This window comes from Lutzomyia longipalpis, chromosome 2 (genome assembly GCF_024334085.1).
Source record: "Lutzomyia longipalpis isolate SR_M1_2022 chromosome 2, ASM2433408v1".
In the NCBI taxonomy this organism is placed as follows: Eukaryota; Metazoa; Arthropoda; class Insecta; order Diptera; family Psychodidae; genus Lutzomyia; species Lutzomyia longipalpis.
The window spans coordinates 10,803,343-10,822,756 of NC_074708.1; the positions used below are offsets into that span (position 1 = coordinate 10,803,343).

The 19,414-nt window shown below is 36.6% G+C and overlaps 2 protein-coding genes across 5 annotated transcripts in view; both read right to left on the reverse strand.

The window, feature by feature from the left end:
- LOC129790667 (uncharacterized) overlaps positions 1 to 14,852 on the reverse strand; it is an 82,224-nt gene extending 67,372 nt beyond the window's left edge. For 2 of the 4 annotated variants that reach the window (XM_055828298.1, XM_055828294.1), the window contains exons 1-2: positions 14,001 to 14,852; positions 11,635 to 11,954 (exon numbers count right to left, since the gene is read on the reverse strand). The gene's annotated coding sequence lies outside the window, so the exon portion shown is untranslated. Of the gene's footprint in view, positions 1 to 11,634; positions 11,955 to 13,955 lie in introns of all 4 variants that reach the window. The other 2 variants (XM_055828295.1, XM_055828297.1) reach the window with 2 other exon arrangements.
- Positions 1 to 19,414, reverse strand: part of LOC129790699 (transmembrane protease serine 9-like) — a 776,474-nt gene that overhangs the window by 201,142 nt on the left and 555,918 nt on the right. The window lies entirely within an intron of this gene.

Below are 19,414 nucleotides of genomic sequence, written 5' to 3' on the forward strand. Positions count from 1 at the left end.
CAAACATTGCGGAAGCCAATTTGATGCCGTTGGACAAAGATTTTGCTCCCCTGAGGGTTTATATCTTGGCTAAAGAAGTAGAAATTGACGGCGTGGTTATTTTGGACTTGGATGAGTCGGAGCAAGTAATCAGGGGGGGCGTTGGTAAGCTCAAGGACGCGGTAAATGTCCAGATCAGAATCTTGGATGTTTTCAGGATGAATAAGAAGAAAGTGACCGAAGTTTATTCGGCGGAAGGGCCATCAAGTTCCTCTAGTGCAATGGCTGTAGATAGAAAAGTTGAGTGGGTTCCTGCGAAGGCGGTAAGGGTCACCTTTCAAGGCAACATTCTACCTGATTACATTGCGGTTGATGGGTTGGTTGTTACTGTTCACGCATACAGTGACAAGGTCATGTTCTGCACAAAGTGTTTGCGATACGGACACACTGTAAAATATTGTGGTAATAAGACTCGCTGCAAGAAATGTGGCTTGGTTCATGAGAATCAAGCGGCAAATTGTGCTGGTACAAATTTCACGTGTCCAAACTGCAAAGAATCTTTTCCAAATGCAAGCCACGTGTGCAAGGCAAGAGCTCTTCACGTTGAAAAATCGATTAAGAACATGAAAGTCAGGCACAATGTGTCCTTTTCTCAGGTGGTTCAAGGGTCCCAAGGTCTTAAGCGCGATCGAAATTCAAATATGTTTGATGCTATTTCGGATCTCGAAGATGATGTTTCGGACTCAGACTCCGAGTGGGACTTTCCTTCAATGGAAAGGGCTGCTGAGCTCAATAAGAAAAAGGTTAAGAGGCCGAAAAGTGCTTTCGATAAGGCGCGTTTGTCACAGAAACAGTTTCACCGAAAGAAGTTGGCTGAACAAGAAGGTAGAAAGGGGGGTACAGGGGTTGATTCTAGTCAATCTCAAGCAGCTCAAGTGAATGAGGGTCGGAAGAAAACTTCGAAAAAGGCAAAGAAAGACAAGACCGGTAATTCCGATGGTAATCCTGGGTGGGATGGTTGGAAAGGCATTCTGTTAATGATTCTTCATTCTTTCGGGGTGAAGGAGGATATTATAGCGTGTTTTGAAAATTTTGTTTTTCCTCTTGCCGATAAGTTTCTCCCGTGGTTGATGCCCAAGTTGACCAAAATGGTTGAGTCCGACGAAGAAGACGAAGAAGATGTCTAGTTCAACCCCACACACGGTTAAAATACTCCAATGGAATTGTAATGGTGTCCGCTCTAAGATAGAAGATTTAATTGTTATATGTAATGATCTAGATGTTGGCGTAGTTGCTTTACAAGAAACCAAATTGTTGCAGGGTGCTTTTAGACTTGGTGGTTATGACATTGTCAGGAAGGATAGAACTGCTAGGGGTGGGGGAGTACTTTTGGCCGTAAGATCTAACTTAACATACACACGTGTTAATATAGCCTCAGATATCGGTGGAGATTGTGTTTGTATTGACTTGACGCTAAGCGGTAGAATACTTCGCATCTTTTCGTTGTATTCTACCAACGATCATAGAATAAATGCTCGTGATTTCAATAGATTGTTAAATGAAAATCATAATTTGAACGCCGTGGTTCTAGGTGACTTTAATGCTCATGGGAGTATGTGGGGTTCTAATACAACTGACGCCAATGGAATTATTTTGGAAGAGTGGATAGAAAAGACTAATTTAGTTGTGCTAAATGACGGCAGGTGCACCAGAATTGGTTGCCCTCCGATCTCTCCAAGTATTCTAGATTTATCATTGGTGTCTCAAACACTTGCAATTGATTGTCAGTGGGATTTGTATGAAAACACTGTAGGAAGCGATCACTTCCCAATAATAATTCATATTTCCAGCCGCCAGGAAGGATCTAATGAATCCAATGATGATAACATTTTAGATAGTTTAAATTTTTCATATATTGACTGGCGCAAGTTTAATGTTGAATTTGAAGCAGGTGTGGCGGAAATTGAGGTGCTACCCGATAGCGAAGAAAAATACGAGAAATTCGTTGAGAACATATTATCTTCTGTCAGAGCTTCTGGCACACTTCGACGTCAAGACAATGGCAAGAGAGACAAACCATGGTTTGATCAAGCATGTAAAAGATTGTGGGCATTGAGAAAAGAAGCATTTCAAAAATTCTCCAGAACTGGTGACCGCGCGTCATTTTTGGCATATACAAGAATTAATGCTGCAACGAAAAAACTTTTGAGACGCAAGCGGATTGATAATTGGAGAGATAGATGCTCAGAATTCTCTAGTACTACTTCTTTATGCGAAATGTGGAATTTAGCCAGGTCTTTCAGGGGTGTGTCAAGGCAAAAACAGGGTACGTTCAGAGACGAATGGGCAGAGCAGTTCGCAGATAGGTTAGCACCTCCATTTGTAGCCAAACCGCAAGTCTTCTTTGTGCCGGAATCCCACGGTAGTGACAATAACCCTTTAACTGGTCAATTTAATTTAGAAGAACTCGTTTGCGGCATTAAGTCAATTAAAAATCGTTCACCAGGAACCGATAATATCCGAGCATTGTACCTAAAGAAATTGTCAAGACGAGGGGTTGAGGTTTTGCTAAGTCTATTCAATTTTTTCTGGAAATCATGCACAATCCCCACCAAGTGGAATGAATCAAAAGTCATTGCAATTCCCAAACCGAATAAAGATAAGTCAGATCCTAAAAACTATCGGCCGATTAGTCTGCTATCTATAGTAAGAAAACTTTACGAAAAGCTAATTTTGACTAGGCTACAAAATTGGCTTGAGGGTCAGAACGTAATTCCAAAATCCCAGTTTGGTTTTTGTAGAGGCCGAGGTACTCATAATTGCATCGCCGCTCTGAGTTCTAAAGTCGAGCTTGCTTTCCAAAACAAAAAGGCTCTTGGGTGTGTTTTCCTTGACGTGATGTCAGCCTACGATCATGTTAAGATAGATATACTGTGTCTCAGCTTGAGGATTCTGGGACTCCCTGGGGGAGTTGTAGCAGCAATTTATAGCCTGTTAGTATACAGAGAACTATTGATTGTTAACAATTCCAGAATAGTGGCAAGAAGAGTTGGATGGATGGGTCTCCCTCAGGGTTCTGTACTTTCCCCCACATTGTATAATGTTTACATACAGGACATTGAACGTTTTGTACCTCAAGATTGTTTTATACTCCAGTATGCTGACGATGTAGTTTTGGGAATTGAGAGTTCAGACACAGAAATTATCCAGAGAAAGTTGGTTGATGGATGCAGGTCCTTGGGTGCGTTTTATGACAGTGTAGGTCTAAATATTTCCACTGAAAAATCTGAAGTTATGGTTTTCGCCAAATCTCACAGGGAGAAGGCGGTAAGCGTTGAGTACAGAGGAGTTATGCTGCCTCAGGTTAATACATTCAGATATTTGGGAGTTATTTTTGACCGTAAATGTCGTTTTGCTGCGCACTGTCGTGAAGTAGTATCTAGGAGTGCTTTGCGTCTAAACTTCCTTAGAGCGGTAGCAGGTATGTCATGGGGCGCTCACCCGAGATTGATGTTAATTATCTTTAAAACCGTCATTCGCCCGATTCTCGAGTACGGCTGTTTTGCTTTTGCCGGAGCGGCTGAGTGTCATCTGATAAAACTGAAACGTGTACAGTGGAAAGCTATACGTATATGTTTCAGTTTAATGCAGAGTACCCACACACAAGCCGTTGAGGTAATTGCTGGGATATTGCCCTTAAATATTCGGTACGAGATGCTTATTGGGCGAATGATATCGAGAGCGCGGGTGATTCAAGAAGAACTGTGGCAGGATATGTATGCAATTGTGAGAAAACGTCCTTCCAGCAGAATTGCACGGTATGCGCAAAATGCAGACGAATTAGTTCTACGCAGTAACGAATCCGAGGAAGCAATGTCAGTTGTAGTGTACAAGCAGGCAATGGAGGTTTGGCAGGCAGATTGGGAAGCAAGTGATCTTGGTAGATTCTGCTTCTCGATTCTACCTAAGGTGTCGGACTCACCATGGTTCTCTAAATTGCAGTTCATGTGTAGAAGGGAAATAGTCTTGATCAGCCGTATCGTTAGTAACCACTATAGGCTAAATGCGCACCTCGCAAGATTTGAAATTGTGGCCCAGTCGCTGTGCACTGATTGTTCTACGTATATGGACGTAGATCATGTATTGTTCCACTGTGGTGTATCGTCCTCTGGTCGAGCAGATTTGTTGTATAGTTGCGCGGGAATTCAATATTCCAGGGATTTGTGCGCACTATCAATACAGGAAAAGTCGGTTAGGGCGCTAAGAGCAATTGATCGTTTTGTTCAGGATAATAACCTCTGTATTTAGTCTAGTGTTCGTTACGTGTGTAGTCGTTTTATGTCTCCCTGTTTCCCCTGTGTTTTTTTTTTTTTTTTTTTTTTTTTTTTTTTGCTGTCAGTGCGCCTATTGTTTAGAGTACTGGCAGGCTAAGTAGCCATTGCGGCAATGCCTCGGTCCGAAATCAACTCTACGAGTTGAGGACCTGAGGGGTGGAGGTGGGTTTAAAAAAAAAAAAAAAAAGCAACTTGAGTGGTACTATATTGTGAATTTTTCTAGGGGATCGCACCTATCCCGCTGCTACATACAATTCACCCACCCCCACAATGGTCATGATAAGAAAGTTAAATTGTGTGTGTGGAGAGAAATTTATTAAATAATCATAAATGCTGTAAGATAATGAACCCCATATCGTGGCCTTTTTTCCGGTGTGTGCTCCTTCGTGAACTCCGGTGTTTTAACACCCACTTAATAATATTTTTAGAACAATTCAAAAGTCAGTTAGTAGTATAAATAAAATCACCTTGAGGAGAAGCTTCATTGTACGTTAAATCGTTATTAGGAAACAAGTTTTCAATTATTCTCACACGACTATTGCTGATTTATTCGCACTGTGATTGCTATATGGAAATTTATATATCACAATCTATAAATTAAATTGATGTTCAAATTGCCGAGAATGGCTAAATTATTGCTCAGAAAGAATCAAAAGTAGAATAAAGTATTTTGTGAAATAAAAAAAAAACTCTTCAAATGTGCATATCGTGCAACAACTAAATTATTTTCCTTACATAAGAGGGCGTAGGGTTAGATGATAAATTCAATAAGAGCAGCAAGGCTAAGTTAATGCTTATAAAACATTGTTAGTAATATTCTTTTTAAAAATATTCTTACTTAGAAAATGAAAACTACTAATGGAAATTTTTATTTCTTTTCCAAATCCAAATCCTTTACGCCTTAAAAGACAGCAGAAATCTTAGTTAAGTGACTAAACCTTTATTTTTTAATACTTTTCTGATTGCTCAGTTACGGACACTCGAAAAAATTTCGAAAAATTACACTACAAAACACTTAAGCATTATTTATTTAATGATCTTTAAAACTTCACCAAGTAATTTATTTAAAAAATAGCTTTTTGCTTCAATTCAGTAACACTTCCGTATAATAAAAAAAAACTCCAGAAAGTTATTCTAGCAAGGATGCGGCAACAACTGAATTTCTGCAGCAAATAGTTTTATGTGAAACTCATTGTTAAACCCGGCACAGACTATGGTTATATCTGTTTTATTTGACTAATATGAGAATAAGAAACCAACTAAATCTTTTTGCACCTAATACTTACTTTTGTAGAATACTTAGGCTTTGTTTATTTTGTTCTGTATTAACCATAAAAAGTAAAGAAAAAATTAACATGCTTTGTGCTTAATAAAACTAAGCAGAGTATCATTAAAAATTTGTGCCTGCTCACTAGGCAGCAAATGATTTTTTTTCTTAATAAATTATCTATACGAAAAACCAGCTACTAAAATGCCAAAATGAATCTTAATTTTCGCCTTGCAAATAAAATGTTTTAATACAAAAGACTTATATTGTTTTCTTTTAATTTTACTTGGATCTTTTAGCCGTGACTATATACAATTTAGGTAGGTAGATAATTTGAAAGAGAATAAAATTTGATCAATTTTTAATCTTGATCATCTTCCAAAATTTCGCAGTAATATTTTGTTTCAAGAGCTCCCCAAAAAGACAGTGTGTGGAGTTCACGAGGAGCCGTAAATGTCATGTTGAGAAATGCAAATTCCGCATGATTGCCCATAAAAGAGCAGCGATTGAATTTTATTGGCAAAATAAATCCATCGATCGTGTGAATGCAACGGAAAAATATGTATATATTTTCAAGTACGCGCCCCACTAAAAAGTGCGTGTACACATCACCATACATTCACCGACAGTCTGCGGAGTTTTCCGCTCCAGCGACGCAGGAAGGAAAAAGAGGCAAAGATCACGATTAGACTATGCGATTATATTCTATTTTGAGACGCGAAATCTTCTCACAATGGCACATAGAATTGCCTTCGATATTATTATCAACATTTTTCTGTGTGAAAAATTGACTACAAATGGTGAAAAATAGTTTGCGAATTGATTGGTCAAAAATACCCGCCAGACCAACTTAATTTTCAACGTTCTTATCGCAATGGGAGGGATTTTTTTTCGCGGCCAAATTCGTGAGTAGAATGATTGTTTGACATTTTGACGTCGAGTTCTTGAAAGAGAATTCTTGGGGACTTTGGAAGCTTATATAGAAACTAGCGAGGACAGGTAAGATAATTTTTATAGCTCTCAGTTAGAGAATTTTCGAGGATTGTATATTGCAATTCATTAAATTTTAAAATTTTAATTTTTTTTGTAATTTATGATCCTGAAAATTTTTCTAAAAAAGTCCTAATATTGACTATAAACGATATAAAATAAAAATTTGAAGATATCTATTCCCGACAATATTGTTGTACGAAAAAGGAGTAAAAATACAAACAATGACGTCAGCAAAATGTTTTTTTTTTTTTTTTCATTTTATATTCATCTCATTTCAGTATTGTTATTAGTTAAAAGAAAAGTTTTAAAAGGATCGTTTAATCATAAATTATATTGTTGCCAAAAGAAAATTTTCATGATTCAATTTTTCTCAAAAATTAATTTTAAAAAATCCTTAAATTTGCTCTGAATATTTTGAATTTAAAACAATTCAAAACCTTTTTAATCGAAAAAAATCATTTTCTTCTGAATATTTATTTTAAAATTGCTCTCCTCTTGTCAATAAGCATTAGCAAATTAAATTAACTCATAGGCTAGTCTCAGGTACATCTACAAGAGAGTCTATACAACGAAATCTTCTCCCAACTTGTACATTTTGTAGGATCTATCATTTTTCGAGAGATTTCGGCCGAAAACAGGTAAGAACCGTTTTAAGAACGATGAAGAATAATTTATAGAGTTTTATGTATATATTTTGACCTGAGAGGATCTATGTATATAGTACATTATAGGTAGTTTATATTGAAAGTGAGACAATAAAATCATTTAGTGTGTGGTGCAGAGTGATGTGGAGGAATAGAAGCCACACATAGAAAAAAAAGTTTGCGAACTCTCTTTTTTTTCGCGAATACGAGATACGAGCCCGCGCAAAAAAATTCGTTCTCGTCATCAGACGGCTGTACCGAGGGATGGAATGCGACAGGGATATGTGCGAGGGAGATGGCCAACAGTCCACACAGCTACACCGAATGTGCGAATTGTAGATATGCAAAAAAAATTTGCACGGCCGACTGAGTGGCTGGTGAAAAAGTGAGTGTGTTATTTGGCTGTTTAGGAGGCCCCATGGCTTAGTGATGCCTTGCAGAGTTCACCAACACATCTGTCACACATCCATTCTTGTGCGAATTCTCCGCGTTTTTTTTTCGTATACGCCGCACGCCACATCGCGGAATATTTCGCGAATTGCGAACCGGTGTGTGCGTTTTTGTGCAAAATTCGTACGCTGAAAAAGACCTTACGCACAACGCACACGACCATGTACATCATGCGTGTCACCTAGTGTGTGTTTCACATCGCACGCATATTTTTTCAATATACTCGATGGGACTCTTTCGGCACACACAATTTTCGCAAACACACACATCCCTTTGGAGTGTGCAAAAAAAAACTGCGAACCGCTACGCAAGTGAAAGAGAATCTATTTTAGTCTCTACGCACATTTTAGTAGGTTGATGGGTTTGTACGATGAAGTGAAAATAAAAATGTGGAAGAGGAGAACAAAAAATTCGCGCACGCCGCTCGAAATTGTGTCAAGGTCAGATAATTTGCGAATTTGAGCAATTCGCGCAATTTTTACCAATATATTCATGCGTTGTGGACATTTTGGTGGCATTTTTAGACACTTTGCGCAAGATGCGTCGCCCCCCTCCCCCTGGCATCCATCCTGTGACCTCCCGCAACACCATGCAAAATTTTAAATATACATATATAATTTGTGCAGCATCTCCATCGGATATATAGTATACGTTATGCACACACCAGCATACATGCTTCAAGATGCTTTTTAACATAAATTGGCATATATAATAATACATTGCGGTGTGATTTAGGAGCAGTAGCGCAGCTTTATTATGTCATCACCAATGCGTGTTATTTATAGAATTTCATCTCCATGTGGAGAAGGCAATTTTATAAAGGCATACATATGGGGCCTATGGGATCGCAAGGACATATTTGGATTTTTTTCCTTTGATCATTTCCTCGGAGGATTTAACATAATGTGGCATGGAAGATCACACAGCGGGCGGTACAGGGTTGTGGCTAAGACGTGGCTCTCTGGAGGACATTCCCAATTTAGGTAAACGTCTGTCTTTCCATTGGTTTACTTTCTTGATCAAATAGCCGACAAATGGTTTGGTGTACAGAAAAATGCTCCGTCCAAAAGAGGCCGGTGAGGTGTATGGTGAATTATATAAAATTTTATCAATAACTCAAATGCACCCACTTTATCAGGGCACAGAGCCATCGGAGCGTTAGCAATATAATGGTGGTGATTGTGATAACGCAGACACATCGTTTACTATCAATTTTCAAGATCAACTTTTAATGCACAACGTGCCCCAATGGCAGGAGAATTTTTGCACCAAATCAGCTATTTATGCAGAATATTTTATACATACATACATACATATAGGTATGTTATATACGGAAAATTCTATGAGATTGTGACAAAATATATAATTTTTTATCACTCTCTTCCACTGCCGTGAACACTAAGCGAGAGGAAAAACCATATATGTAGATACATAAAATCCAACAAGAAAAAAATAGAGGGAAGAGATTTAATTAAAATATATATCTCTACAAAAAAAAAGAATGTTTAATTGTGGTGCCTTCTTGCCATTTTTATATTTTATCTCCCATTTTCACTAGATTTTGTATGAATATGAGACACAAACAATTGATTTCAGAACGTATACATATGATGGTTCAGATTTCCTCACTCTTCTCTATATATAACGTTTAATCTCCGGGCAATCGAACAGCCTACAATTTTTTTTTATTCAAACTATTCATTTGGTAAATTGAAAAAAAAAAAAAGATTGATATTATTTAAAGCACATAGGGGTAAATGTGTTTATTTTTGAAATACGATTCCCATGCATTCTTGTATCCACTAAAACACCATTCGATACTTTTATTGTGACTCGCATATTGGAGATTGAATTTATTGCTCATTCGCACTTTTGCTGGCAATCGTTTTTATTTATAATTTTTTTTCCTATTTATGCAGAATAAAACAATCAAGATGGATTTGTTTGATGGTGATTTTTAATATAAATTGAAGCCTAAAATTTTATTTTATACGAGGTAAATTGTCGCTCCGCTCCAATTTACCTCGCCCCGCTTCGCGGGGATTTGTTGCGCTTCGCGCAAATTTTAGAGAGAAAATAAATTGTGATGGTTTAAAGGCAGATTTGGGCCACTTATCGATCCCAAAAGAAAAAAATTGCAAAGAGAAGAAATCATTTTCATACAAAACTTTAGGCGCCAAATTCAAAAATTTGCAAAAACTGCATGAAATCTCTATGGGGGCTACCTGAAGGGGGGCTTTGGGGGGAAAATGAATACGGCCATCTGAAACCGCCTGTTATAAGGGGTCTCTGTACCAAATTTCATCGCGATCGGACAAACGGTGTGGATTTGTATAAAAAAGTCGGAACGACGATTACCAACAAACAGACCTTTCTTTATTATATAGATTTACAGTGGGATAACGCTTAACAGATTTTTGGTAAGAAGTTATCGTAAAAAAGTTTTTCTTTTTTTTTTATAAAAAGGTTAATTGGACGATAAAATTGAGAAAGACTTGTCATGTAAGATGAATTGCCTAATCTAACTAGAAAATTTTCTAGAAAGATTCATTATCAATCAAAATTCTTGAAACCCATAAAAGTTCTAGCTTTTCTTTCTAAAATTCTAGAAATTTTGTAAAAAAAAATCTCAAATATGAACCCACTTAGAACATTTTTAATTTTATTATTTTTGGTGCCTAAATTAAGAAACTGATAAAATCACAATCATTTACTTGGGTACTGCTAGAAAATTTCTGATTTTTCTATTCTGTTTAATTAGATAAAAAAAATAAAATGTAGCCAGTCATGAAAGGTTCTTGTAAAGTTGAAGCTTCCTATAAAGTCGGAAGCTTAATTGGGAGAATTTATTTGGTGGACTGAATTGTCAAGATTTTGGTTATTTTTGAGAAAACTATTTCAAATCTTGATTTTCTTAATATCCTTATCGTAAGAATTTTAGAATTTTTACCACAACTGATCAAAATCTAGTTAGATGCGTTTTAAAATATTTCAAACTATCCCTCACAAAAATATTTTATAAAAAAAATCAATTTTCTCAGAGTTCTATTAGACCTTATTGACTGTATTCGAAAAAAATGGCTGTTCTACAGAACCCCACTGTTGGCTGTTTTAATCAATTCTAAACAACTCTAAATCCATTTTGATATTAACCAAAATTCTCCAAAAAATTTTTTGTGCTTTTAAAACAAACACAAAGAATGCTTATGGAAAAAAGAGAAGCTTCGAGATGTGGCTAGATTAAATTTTGCATGAAATATGATAAAGTTTGGTAAATTAAAATATAACTAATAAAGTTCAAAACTATCGAAGAACCATTGAGGATTTCTAAAAGAGGATTTTCCAAGGAAACTATGTAGGATTGAAAGGATTTTCCAATCTCACCCATTCCACCCTATGGCGTTTTCTTTGTCCCATGAATGAGCTTCATTGGACGATTACGTAACTTTCGGCCGAAATAATGTGTGTGCGAGCGAGAGGGTAAGACTATTCACGGGCAGCCTATATTATATACATAGTGTTATACATCAAAAACTGAATATGTGGCATTTATTTCGTATTTTACCCATGTTGTATATAATGTGCAAAATGTACAGGATTGTTGTTCTTTTTTTATATTCTCAATTCAGCCACACAACACTATATTGGGCATCTCTATTGGATTCTATTTGGCCGTTGTCAAGCACAAACACCAGAGCAATATTGATGATCGCACAACAGTGGGCAAAATAGATGAAACTATAGCAGCAAATCAATTAATTATGGTGTGTGGATCCCTTGTATATTCCGGGTGGGAAAAAATCTATTTAACCTCCCCCAAAAAGCCCCACAAATTGTTTTCCCAAATCGCAGGAAAAATTGATTTTATTGGGAGAGAGAGGTGGTTGAATTTTTTTTCAGGGGTAGTTGGTTTTTTTTGTGATATGTGTAGGAATATAAATTTTTGATTATTTTTTACAGGACTCACCTTAATATAAAAATCTCGCCAGTCGGGCGTTCCCCGTCCAGCTATCCATATAAGATAAATTTCACTGCCGTCCACAGTGAAATGGTGAAGATTTCTTCCTTTCGTCCACAGATTTCCTGTCAAAAAGTTACGACGATGTTGGGGGTATGTTGGGGAGGGGTGCAATGCAGTCTCCTCGTCACTCAATTGTTCTTGTCCGTATTTTTTTGCACTCTTATTTAGCACTACAAATTGTCTTTCGCGTGTTTCAATTTTTTTTTCTTTTTAGTCTTTATCGCCTCACAGTAAAATTTTATTAAATAAAAATCTTCTCACTCTACCTACAAAATTCATTAAATTAGGAGATTTTTTTTTAATAAAGGGAGAATTCTTCACCAATTTTCCCCACTTTCTCTAATAATATTTTCTATCTATTCTGAGCCTGAATGCTACATGTTTTTAAGAAAAAAAAAATCAAATTATCTTTCTTATTCCCCTATCTTCGTTGCCAAGCGTAGGAATAAATTCTCTTGAGACAATTGAGATTTTTTTTTCACCCACTTTTCTCATGTGGAATACCATGAATTTTACGTGATACCGAAATCTCTTCTTGCAAGTGCATCTCAAATTTCTGGCTTTTATGAGATGTTTTTTTTCTCAATTCGCTATATTTTGCTTGAAAATGAAAAAAAAAGCTCACGGGACTTTGGTGAGCTTTTTCCTTGTGATATATTTTGGGTAAAGGCGAGTGGGGAGAGAGAAAAGTCATGGCCCTCGTTTCTCTTCTAGTCCCATTTTGCCTCATTCTTTCATTCCTCCCCCCACCCCCCTTTGAGCCATCAGTCTGAGGCGCCGACAATTTAAGGTGCGTTAACCCCATTTTGGGGGTGGCGGCAGACACTGAACACACACATACACACAGTTATGGCGCACACACACATCCGGGGGTTGAAAAAGTGTGTATTGCGGGAAAATGGATTGTGAGGGCAAAGAACGAGGGCTACACAGAGGAGGAAGGAGCCAAAGTGCTTCGAACTCCTCAGACTAAATATGTGGGGGGGTGTAAGCTTTTTTTTTTCGTCGTCGAGGAAAGCAAAAGCCGAGAGCTTTGCCGACGCTACGGAAATGCGCCTCCGGGGTGAGTTTCGGGTGCGTGACGCAGCCAAAGTCTGTCTGGCGTGGGTGGGTCGGCGGAGGCTCGTTTAAGGGTGGTTTTCGATGTGGTATGAGTCGAGACGACTGGGGCGAGAGACTGAGGGTGTGAGCTTGGGGTGTTTTGAGTGCGTCTAGTCGGTGAAACCCGAAGAGGGGACCGGAAAATCTCATTCACAATCCCCCGTATGCGTAAGGGGAGGTAAAACAGCCCCCAGTGTTTAGGGTGAATTTATGTATAGGAGTGAGTTTGTTTGGGTGCGTGTCTGGCAGTGAAAAAAAAATCATACCAGCCGTCCAACCCTTAAATTCACCTACATTTCCACCCTTGAGGTTTTCTCGTGGACCGCAAGGACGAAAATGTCCTTTGGAAATGATTCACCTGGTTCGTAAATTTTGGAAAGAAGTTTTTAAAAAGAAAATGGAGCTTCTGAAAGCTTTCTTGTAATTTTCTCAAGTCAGTATCGATTGCAACTCACTCTTTCTCCACCTCCGCCGACGGCAAATCGTCTCCGGCTGCCACACTTCAAATATTAAAGTGAAATATTCATCAGGAGATTTTTTTTCTGCCTTTTCACTGTGATTTTAATTTTGGGGGAAAATTTTCACGAATTTTCACAAACCACCCACTAGAGGTTTTTAGGAAATACGTCCTATATTACACAGAAACATAATTTAATTTCAAAGTAAAATACAGTAGTTTATCTATCTAAACAACTTGAGCTAATTGAATTCCTTCGCACTTGGCATTAAATCTAAATTAATTTATTTCTTTTTAGTAAATTTCACTAAATTTCTGACTTTTTCCATACATCAAGGCTATATAGAGAGATTCTTGAGATAGTAAATACTACATATATAGTACTTTAGTAAGTACTTTAGAACTGGGAATTACGATGAAGAAACTCAATAAAAGTGCCGAAGGTGAGGGCAATTAATGCTGCACATCTCGGAAAACATTAGTAAGTAAACTCAATGTCACTTTGTGGAGACATTTTTGGGTTGTTAAAAAATTTTATGTGACTCGCCAGTGAGACACTAAACCGGGTGGGTACTTTGTCATGAAGATAAATAATCCCGAGTGTGTGAAAAAAATATGTATATTATATATATTATCAGAATGGGGTCTTCTTGGCAAATAAAACACGCGCATCAGGGAAAAACTATTTAAACACTAATTTTCTCCTCACTCCCGACGCCCGATTTTGTACACTTTGAAGCTTTTTTTTGCTAACCTCGGGTCCTTTTCTATGCCACCACACCGGGAGCTTTTCAATACATAGTTCAACCGTATTTTTTTCACCTTTTTTTTTAGCTCTTCCGCGGAGCTTTTGCGACACTGATGAAGAAAAAAACTTTAATGTGTCCCTCGGTGTCCTTGGAAATTGTCGATTTTCTTTCACAGTTTTTCCGTAAATTAATTTCAACACTTAAGGGATGCACTTCAATTTAGCAAATTTTTTTTTAACTTTATTTTTCAGAACTTTCCCTTCGAAACAGTATTTTATGGAAGAAAACAATATATTTTTTGAGAGTGTTTTGTTATCTCCAAATGCGTCCGTTTCGAATTAAAACCATGATTTTTCCGCTGGATTTCCTCAACTTTGTCCACCTCAGCCTAATTATTGTGATTTAATATAACTTGGTGTGTAAGTATTAATTTTTTGTTGTTCTTTAACTTTAGAATGAAAATGGGATTATACTTTTTAACATTTTCTTATTATTGTATTGTTTTTAATTTAACTGTTGTTTTTTTTATTAGAAGTTTTGCTGTTTTAGGGGGATTTTTTTTTAATTTTTGAAAAAATTTTGTTGTGAGTTGCTGAATTTTAGTTCAAAAATGATGAAATCTATGAGTGGCTCTTAAAAAGATGTATCAGCAGCAAGAGTTGTGGAACTGAACGCTGCACTTACGATGCGGCCGAGCAGCGACTTAAATCGAACTGACGTCCAATGGAGGATTTAGACGCAGCAACCACTGCGTTTCCTCCAAAGCCAGGCGAATTCACATACAATATTCACATAGTCAGCGCCAACGGCGGCCAACAACAACAACAACACACTGTGAGCCACCAAATACATCCAACCGACACACAAATCGGAGTATCCAGAGAGATGCAACAAACGTTCTCTCTCTCCCCTTTTTTCCCGTGGAGTTTTTCCACAGACATGTCTCGCACCCACTCCCCTCGCGGTGTCCGAGACTGGAACCGGAGGAGGACGCGCGACACACACACTGCAAATCGGGTTAAACCCTCACGCAGTGTGAGTGAGATGGCGCGCACGGTGGGTGCAGTGGGGATGAGTGAGAAGGACATGCAATAAGGGGAGAAAATCCACCGGTGTAGAACGATTCTACGGCGTGCGAAGGAGATGGCATGCGTATGAGTGAGTTGAGGAGATCCCCCCTCTCCACATCCCATAGAAACGTGATGTGCCGGCAATTGAGTACACGGAGAATAATGTGTTAGAGCGATAGAGTTGGCAAACTTTGGGAAATTTAATGGAAAAATTCATTTTCGTACATTTGAATTTTGAAATTTTCCAAAATTTCCCGCTCATTGGGTTCATTTTGAAATCTATTTAAATACATGTTGAAGATTTTTCTAATTTTTCATAGTTGTTGAGATAAAATTTCATGAAATTTTATTGTAAAATTTCAAAATGAGAACTCAAATATGTGTGAGAGAACAATTGTGTGGGATCTTTTGCGCAAATATGCGATGTTTGGTGCCACATGCATGCACCGACGTCACTTTGGGTGGAGAGAGGGATCCACACACACACACACATACACACACCTACTAAACCCCCTGCGGTGACCGTGAGGGGTTTCTCTCACAGCGAATGGCTTTTTTCCCCTCCGCCAGACACTGCACGCTGCGTTTTTCTCCTACTAACAAATATCCATCCATCCACATTTTACTCTCCTCTTCACGGCATCAAAATAATAAACCCTAAATGGAAGTAAATTTTCCCACTCGCTCACTCCTTGGTGATTCACATGTGTGTAGTGTACCCACGAGGAGGAGAAACTCCACACGAAATTTCCAAAAGCAAAAACTCACAGAGAGAGGGAGAGAGAGAGCAGCAAAAAGAACCTTTTGCACAGTGTGTGCGAAAATGCACACAACGCAATTTCCTAACATCTCCTCCGCACATGTATTTCCACGGGAAAGAGTGTTAAAATAATGTTTGAATATCACCTGTATGCAAGTATATAGGTGCGAGTGAGACCACTTGTGAGCTTTTGCAAGTCAATGGGAAAATTTACTGGTGCAATTTCTCACATTGCACCTCTTGCCAGCATCTCAGATGGAAAAGCACACACACACACATGCCGAAAAGCGCTGTGAAAAATTGCACCAGCGCGTTAATGTTAACCCCCCCCCTCTCCTACCAACCTCCTACACCCACTACCACCCCCCTCCCACTTCACCCTTCCCCAATGCCTATTTTTCCATAGCACAAGGAAAATCACCCACATTTTTCACATTCACCACCCGAACCGCCACCGTCGGACCCAACCCACCCCAGAAACATTGCTTGAGGAGAATCAGCGCGGAGTTTGAGTGGCGCGCGTTGAAGGAGTTGGCAGTAAGAAAAAAAATTCGCAAATGCCACACTAATGACGGTTTTTCGCACACTAACACCAAATGGTTGGAGACACGCGAAAAAAAAGTGACACAGAAGGCTGAAAAGTCGACATGGCTACCATATAGATTAGATGAAGAAGAAAAAAAGTTAGTTTGCCTGAGGTACACACAAAATGGATGATTACAGTGTGGAGATGATTTTGCATGGAGACGATGGAGACTCTCGAGCTTTTAAAAGTGAAATAATTAGCAATTGTTGTGTGTAAAGGTTGATTTTGATCAAAATGCATATTTTGTTGACATTTCCTATGACATTCTGCGGAGAAAACATGAAAATTTGACGATTTTGCAATATATTATTGTCGAAATATTTAAAATTGATATTTTAAATGATTTTCAAGAAAGTTAAGTTATGTTCTAACTTGAAAAAAAATCTTTTAATTATATACATTATGAGAGATTATTTTGTCGACGGATTTTTTATTGGGCAGAAGGATCGAAGGGCTTGGAAAGACTTTTGTTAAAACAGTTATTAGTTATTTGTAATAATTTATTTATTACAGTCATACCCCGCTTAATCAAGTCTTGGTTATACTCTTCTTACGCATTAACTAATAAAAAAAATTAGTAAATTAAAATAGTTTTATTATTAAATATGTATTTTATTAATTTTTATTTTTTCTTTTTCGGGAATTTATTGAGAGAACAAAGAGTTTAAACTTTTTTAAATGATTTTTTGGGGAGAAAATAAAACTTTCTTTGACAAATCCTATTATCAACTATATATTTTTCAGCAAGAAATATTTTTCATAATTAGTAAGCAAAAGATTTCATAATTAATGAAAAATAATAATATTTTTATTTCATTTTCAAGAGAAAATCATTTTAACCCTTTGACTTATTGGAAGGCACTGCAAAATGAGAAAATTTCTTAGTTTATCTAGATAGGAATTATAAAAAAGAATTTTAAGGGTTTTAGCCCACCCAACGAACAAAATAAGTTCTATAGTATTCTCATTGAATACTTCAAGTAAAATTTATAAAACCATGAATATCCTAGAGAACGCTTGTAGATAGCTCATATATGTCTCTCAGACCATTATGAGCCAATCTGGCGCACTAATAAGGGCCTACAAGAATTCTCCAGGTTTATCCTATAACAGTCTTATAACTATCTACAATAAATATTATAAGAAAATGAAATACTTATTAGTGCCGTCTTGTAATACACTATGAGAAACTTATAGCACTGCTTATAGGAACGTTATAAAACTTACGAAAAAATTCGTAAAATTTTTAAAAAAGATTTTTAATTATTATTTTTTTTCCAATTTTCTATATTATTTTGATTTTTTTTTATATTTCATATTTATATATCATATTATTTTGTACTTATATTATATGATTAATTCATAGGTATGTAATTGATGAACATACATATGTCTTGGATAACTTCCTCTGCATTCCGGGAACATATCTGAAAGAGTTGAGAATACACACATATCTTGCCAGGCAAATGTGTGAATTTTGTATTTAACAAAACTCCTCAGAATTTATTTCTACCGAAGTATACGGGATATTTGGTACACTTTTATACTCGTAGAACATTATGAGAGCTCTTAAGAACCTTCTGAGAATTGAATTCTTATAACGATCTAGTTAGCTCCTCAATAATGCTCTATTAAAATTTCGCATCTCCCTTGAGAAAGTATTGTACGTACGTGATAAATTTACTTTTTCATGTGAAAAATTGTCTTTCTCAGCTACCATACTTTTGCATGGTAGAGGCGATATGTCAAAGCCAAATAAATACGAGAAAAAATACTTTCTTTTTTTCCTTTGAAAAATCAACTGGATAATGAATTATTGCGCATTTTAGATCTCAATAAATAACTTATATTTAGCAATAAAAATAAAACGTTAATAATAATTTTTCATTAAGGCAGAAAGAGGTTTCATAAAAATCTTATAAGCAGTTCTATAAAATTCTTATTGAGTGCTATAAGCTTTCTTTTGAGTATTTTTAACTTATAATACCCCATTATGAAACATATTTTCTTGTAGATCATTGGTTCTATATGGATGGGCTGTAGGCTTTTATAAGAAGACATTATTGGAATTATTTTCCTGAGAGCAAAAGACTCATATCGAAGTCCTATAGAGAACTACAATCATGGCTTATAAGAGCAAAATTCTAGTAGAATATATAGCCTATTTAATCCCATTATAAGACAAAAAGTTCTGTGTTACACCATTATAACACCTTTTTAGAACTTTTAGTCTTTTAAGCCAAATAAAATGTTTGTTGGGCATGAATTTATTAATTCTTTTAAATCAATTACTACCTAACTTTAATGATAGTTGTTCTTAAAATGTTAAAAACTTTGTTAAATAAAATTTTAATAATTTCAACGCTTATTGTCCGAGAAATTTTTATCCTCAAAAGTTTTTTTGCCTTTATTTATTAGGAATTTCTAAGAAAATTATTGAAATTTCCTTTTAAGGTTTAAAAATTCTTTCTTTTGCTCTAATCCATTCGATTTTTGTAGAAAGTAAAAGGTTTCAACACGTTTCTAGTCACTTGTCGTAAAATTCGCAAGCTTGACAAAAGCACAGCCTCTGATGAAGCTTCAATAAAGCAAAAGCTTCTGAGATCATTGGCTCTTAATTCCCGAAGTTAATTTCCGATTTTCTTTTGGTATTGACTGGTCATTTCCTCTCCTCAATAGACACATCTGGGTTAAAATTAATAACAATTTAACAGTTTATAGTTTTCCACAAATTAATTTACTAAGCTTCTCTCTTCCACTCAAACAGTCTTTATAGAAATAAATTTTCGCATAATCATCCCTTGTGCTCTTGACAGTGTAACCGACTTCTGCTTGTATATCGAGATAATCAAAATTGTACATAGTGAGTGTTTGTATTATAAAATATCCGACTTATATCGTACCACTATAGTGTACATAAATGAAAGAGTTAAAGACGCGAAAAAAATTCGCAAATTATAGTAGAGCGCGTCAGAGTGAGACAGCATAGTTCCACCATCTCAC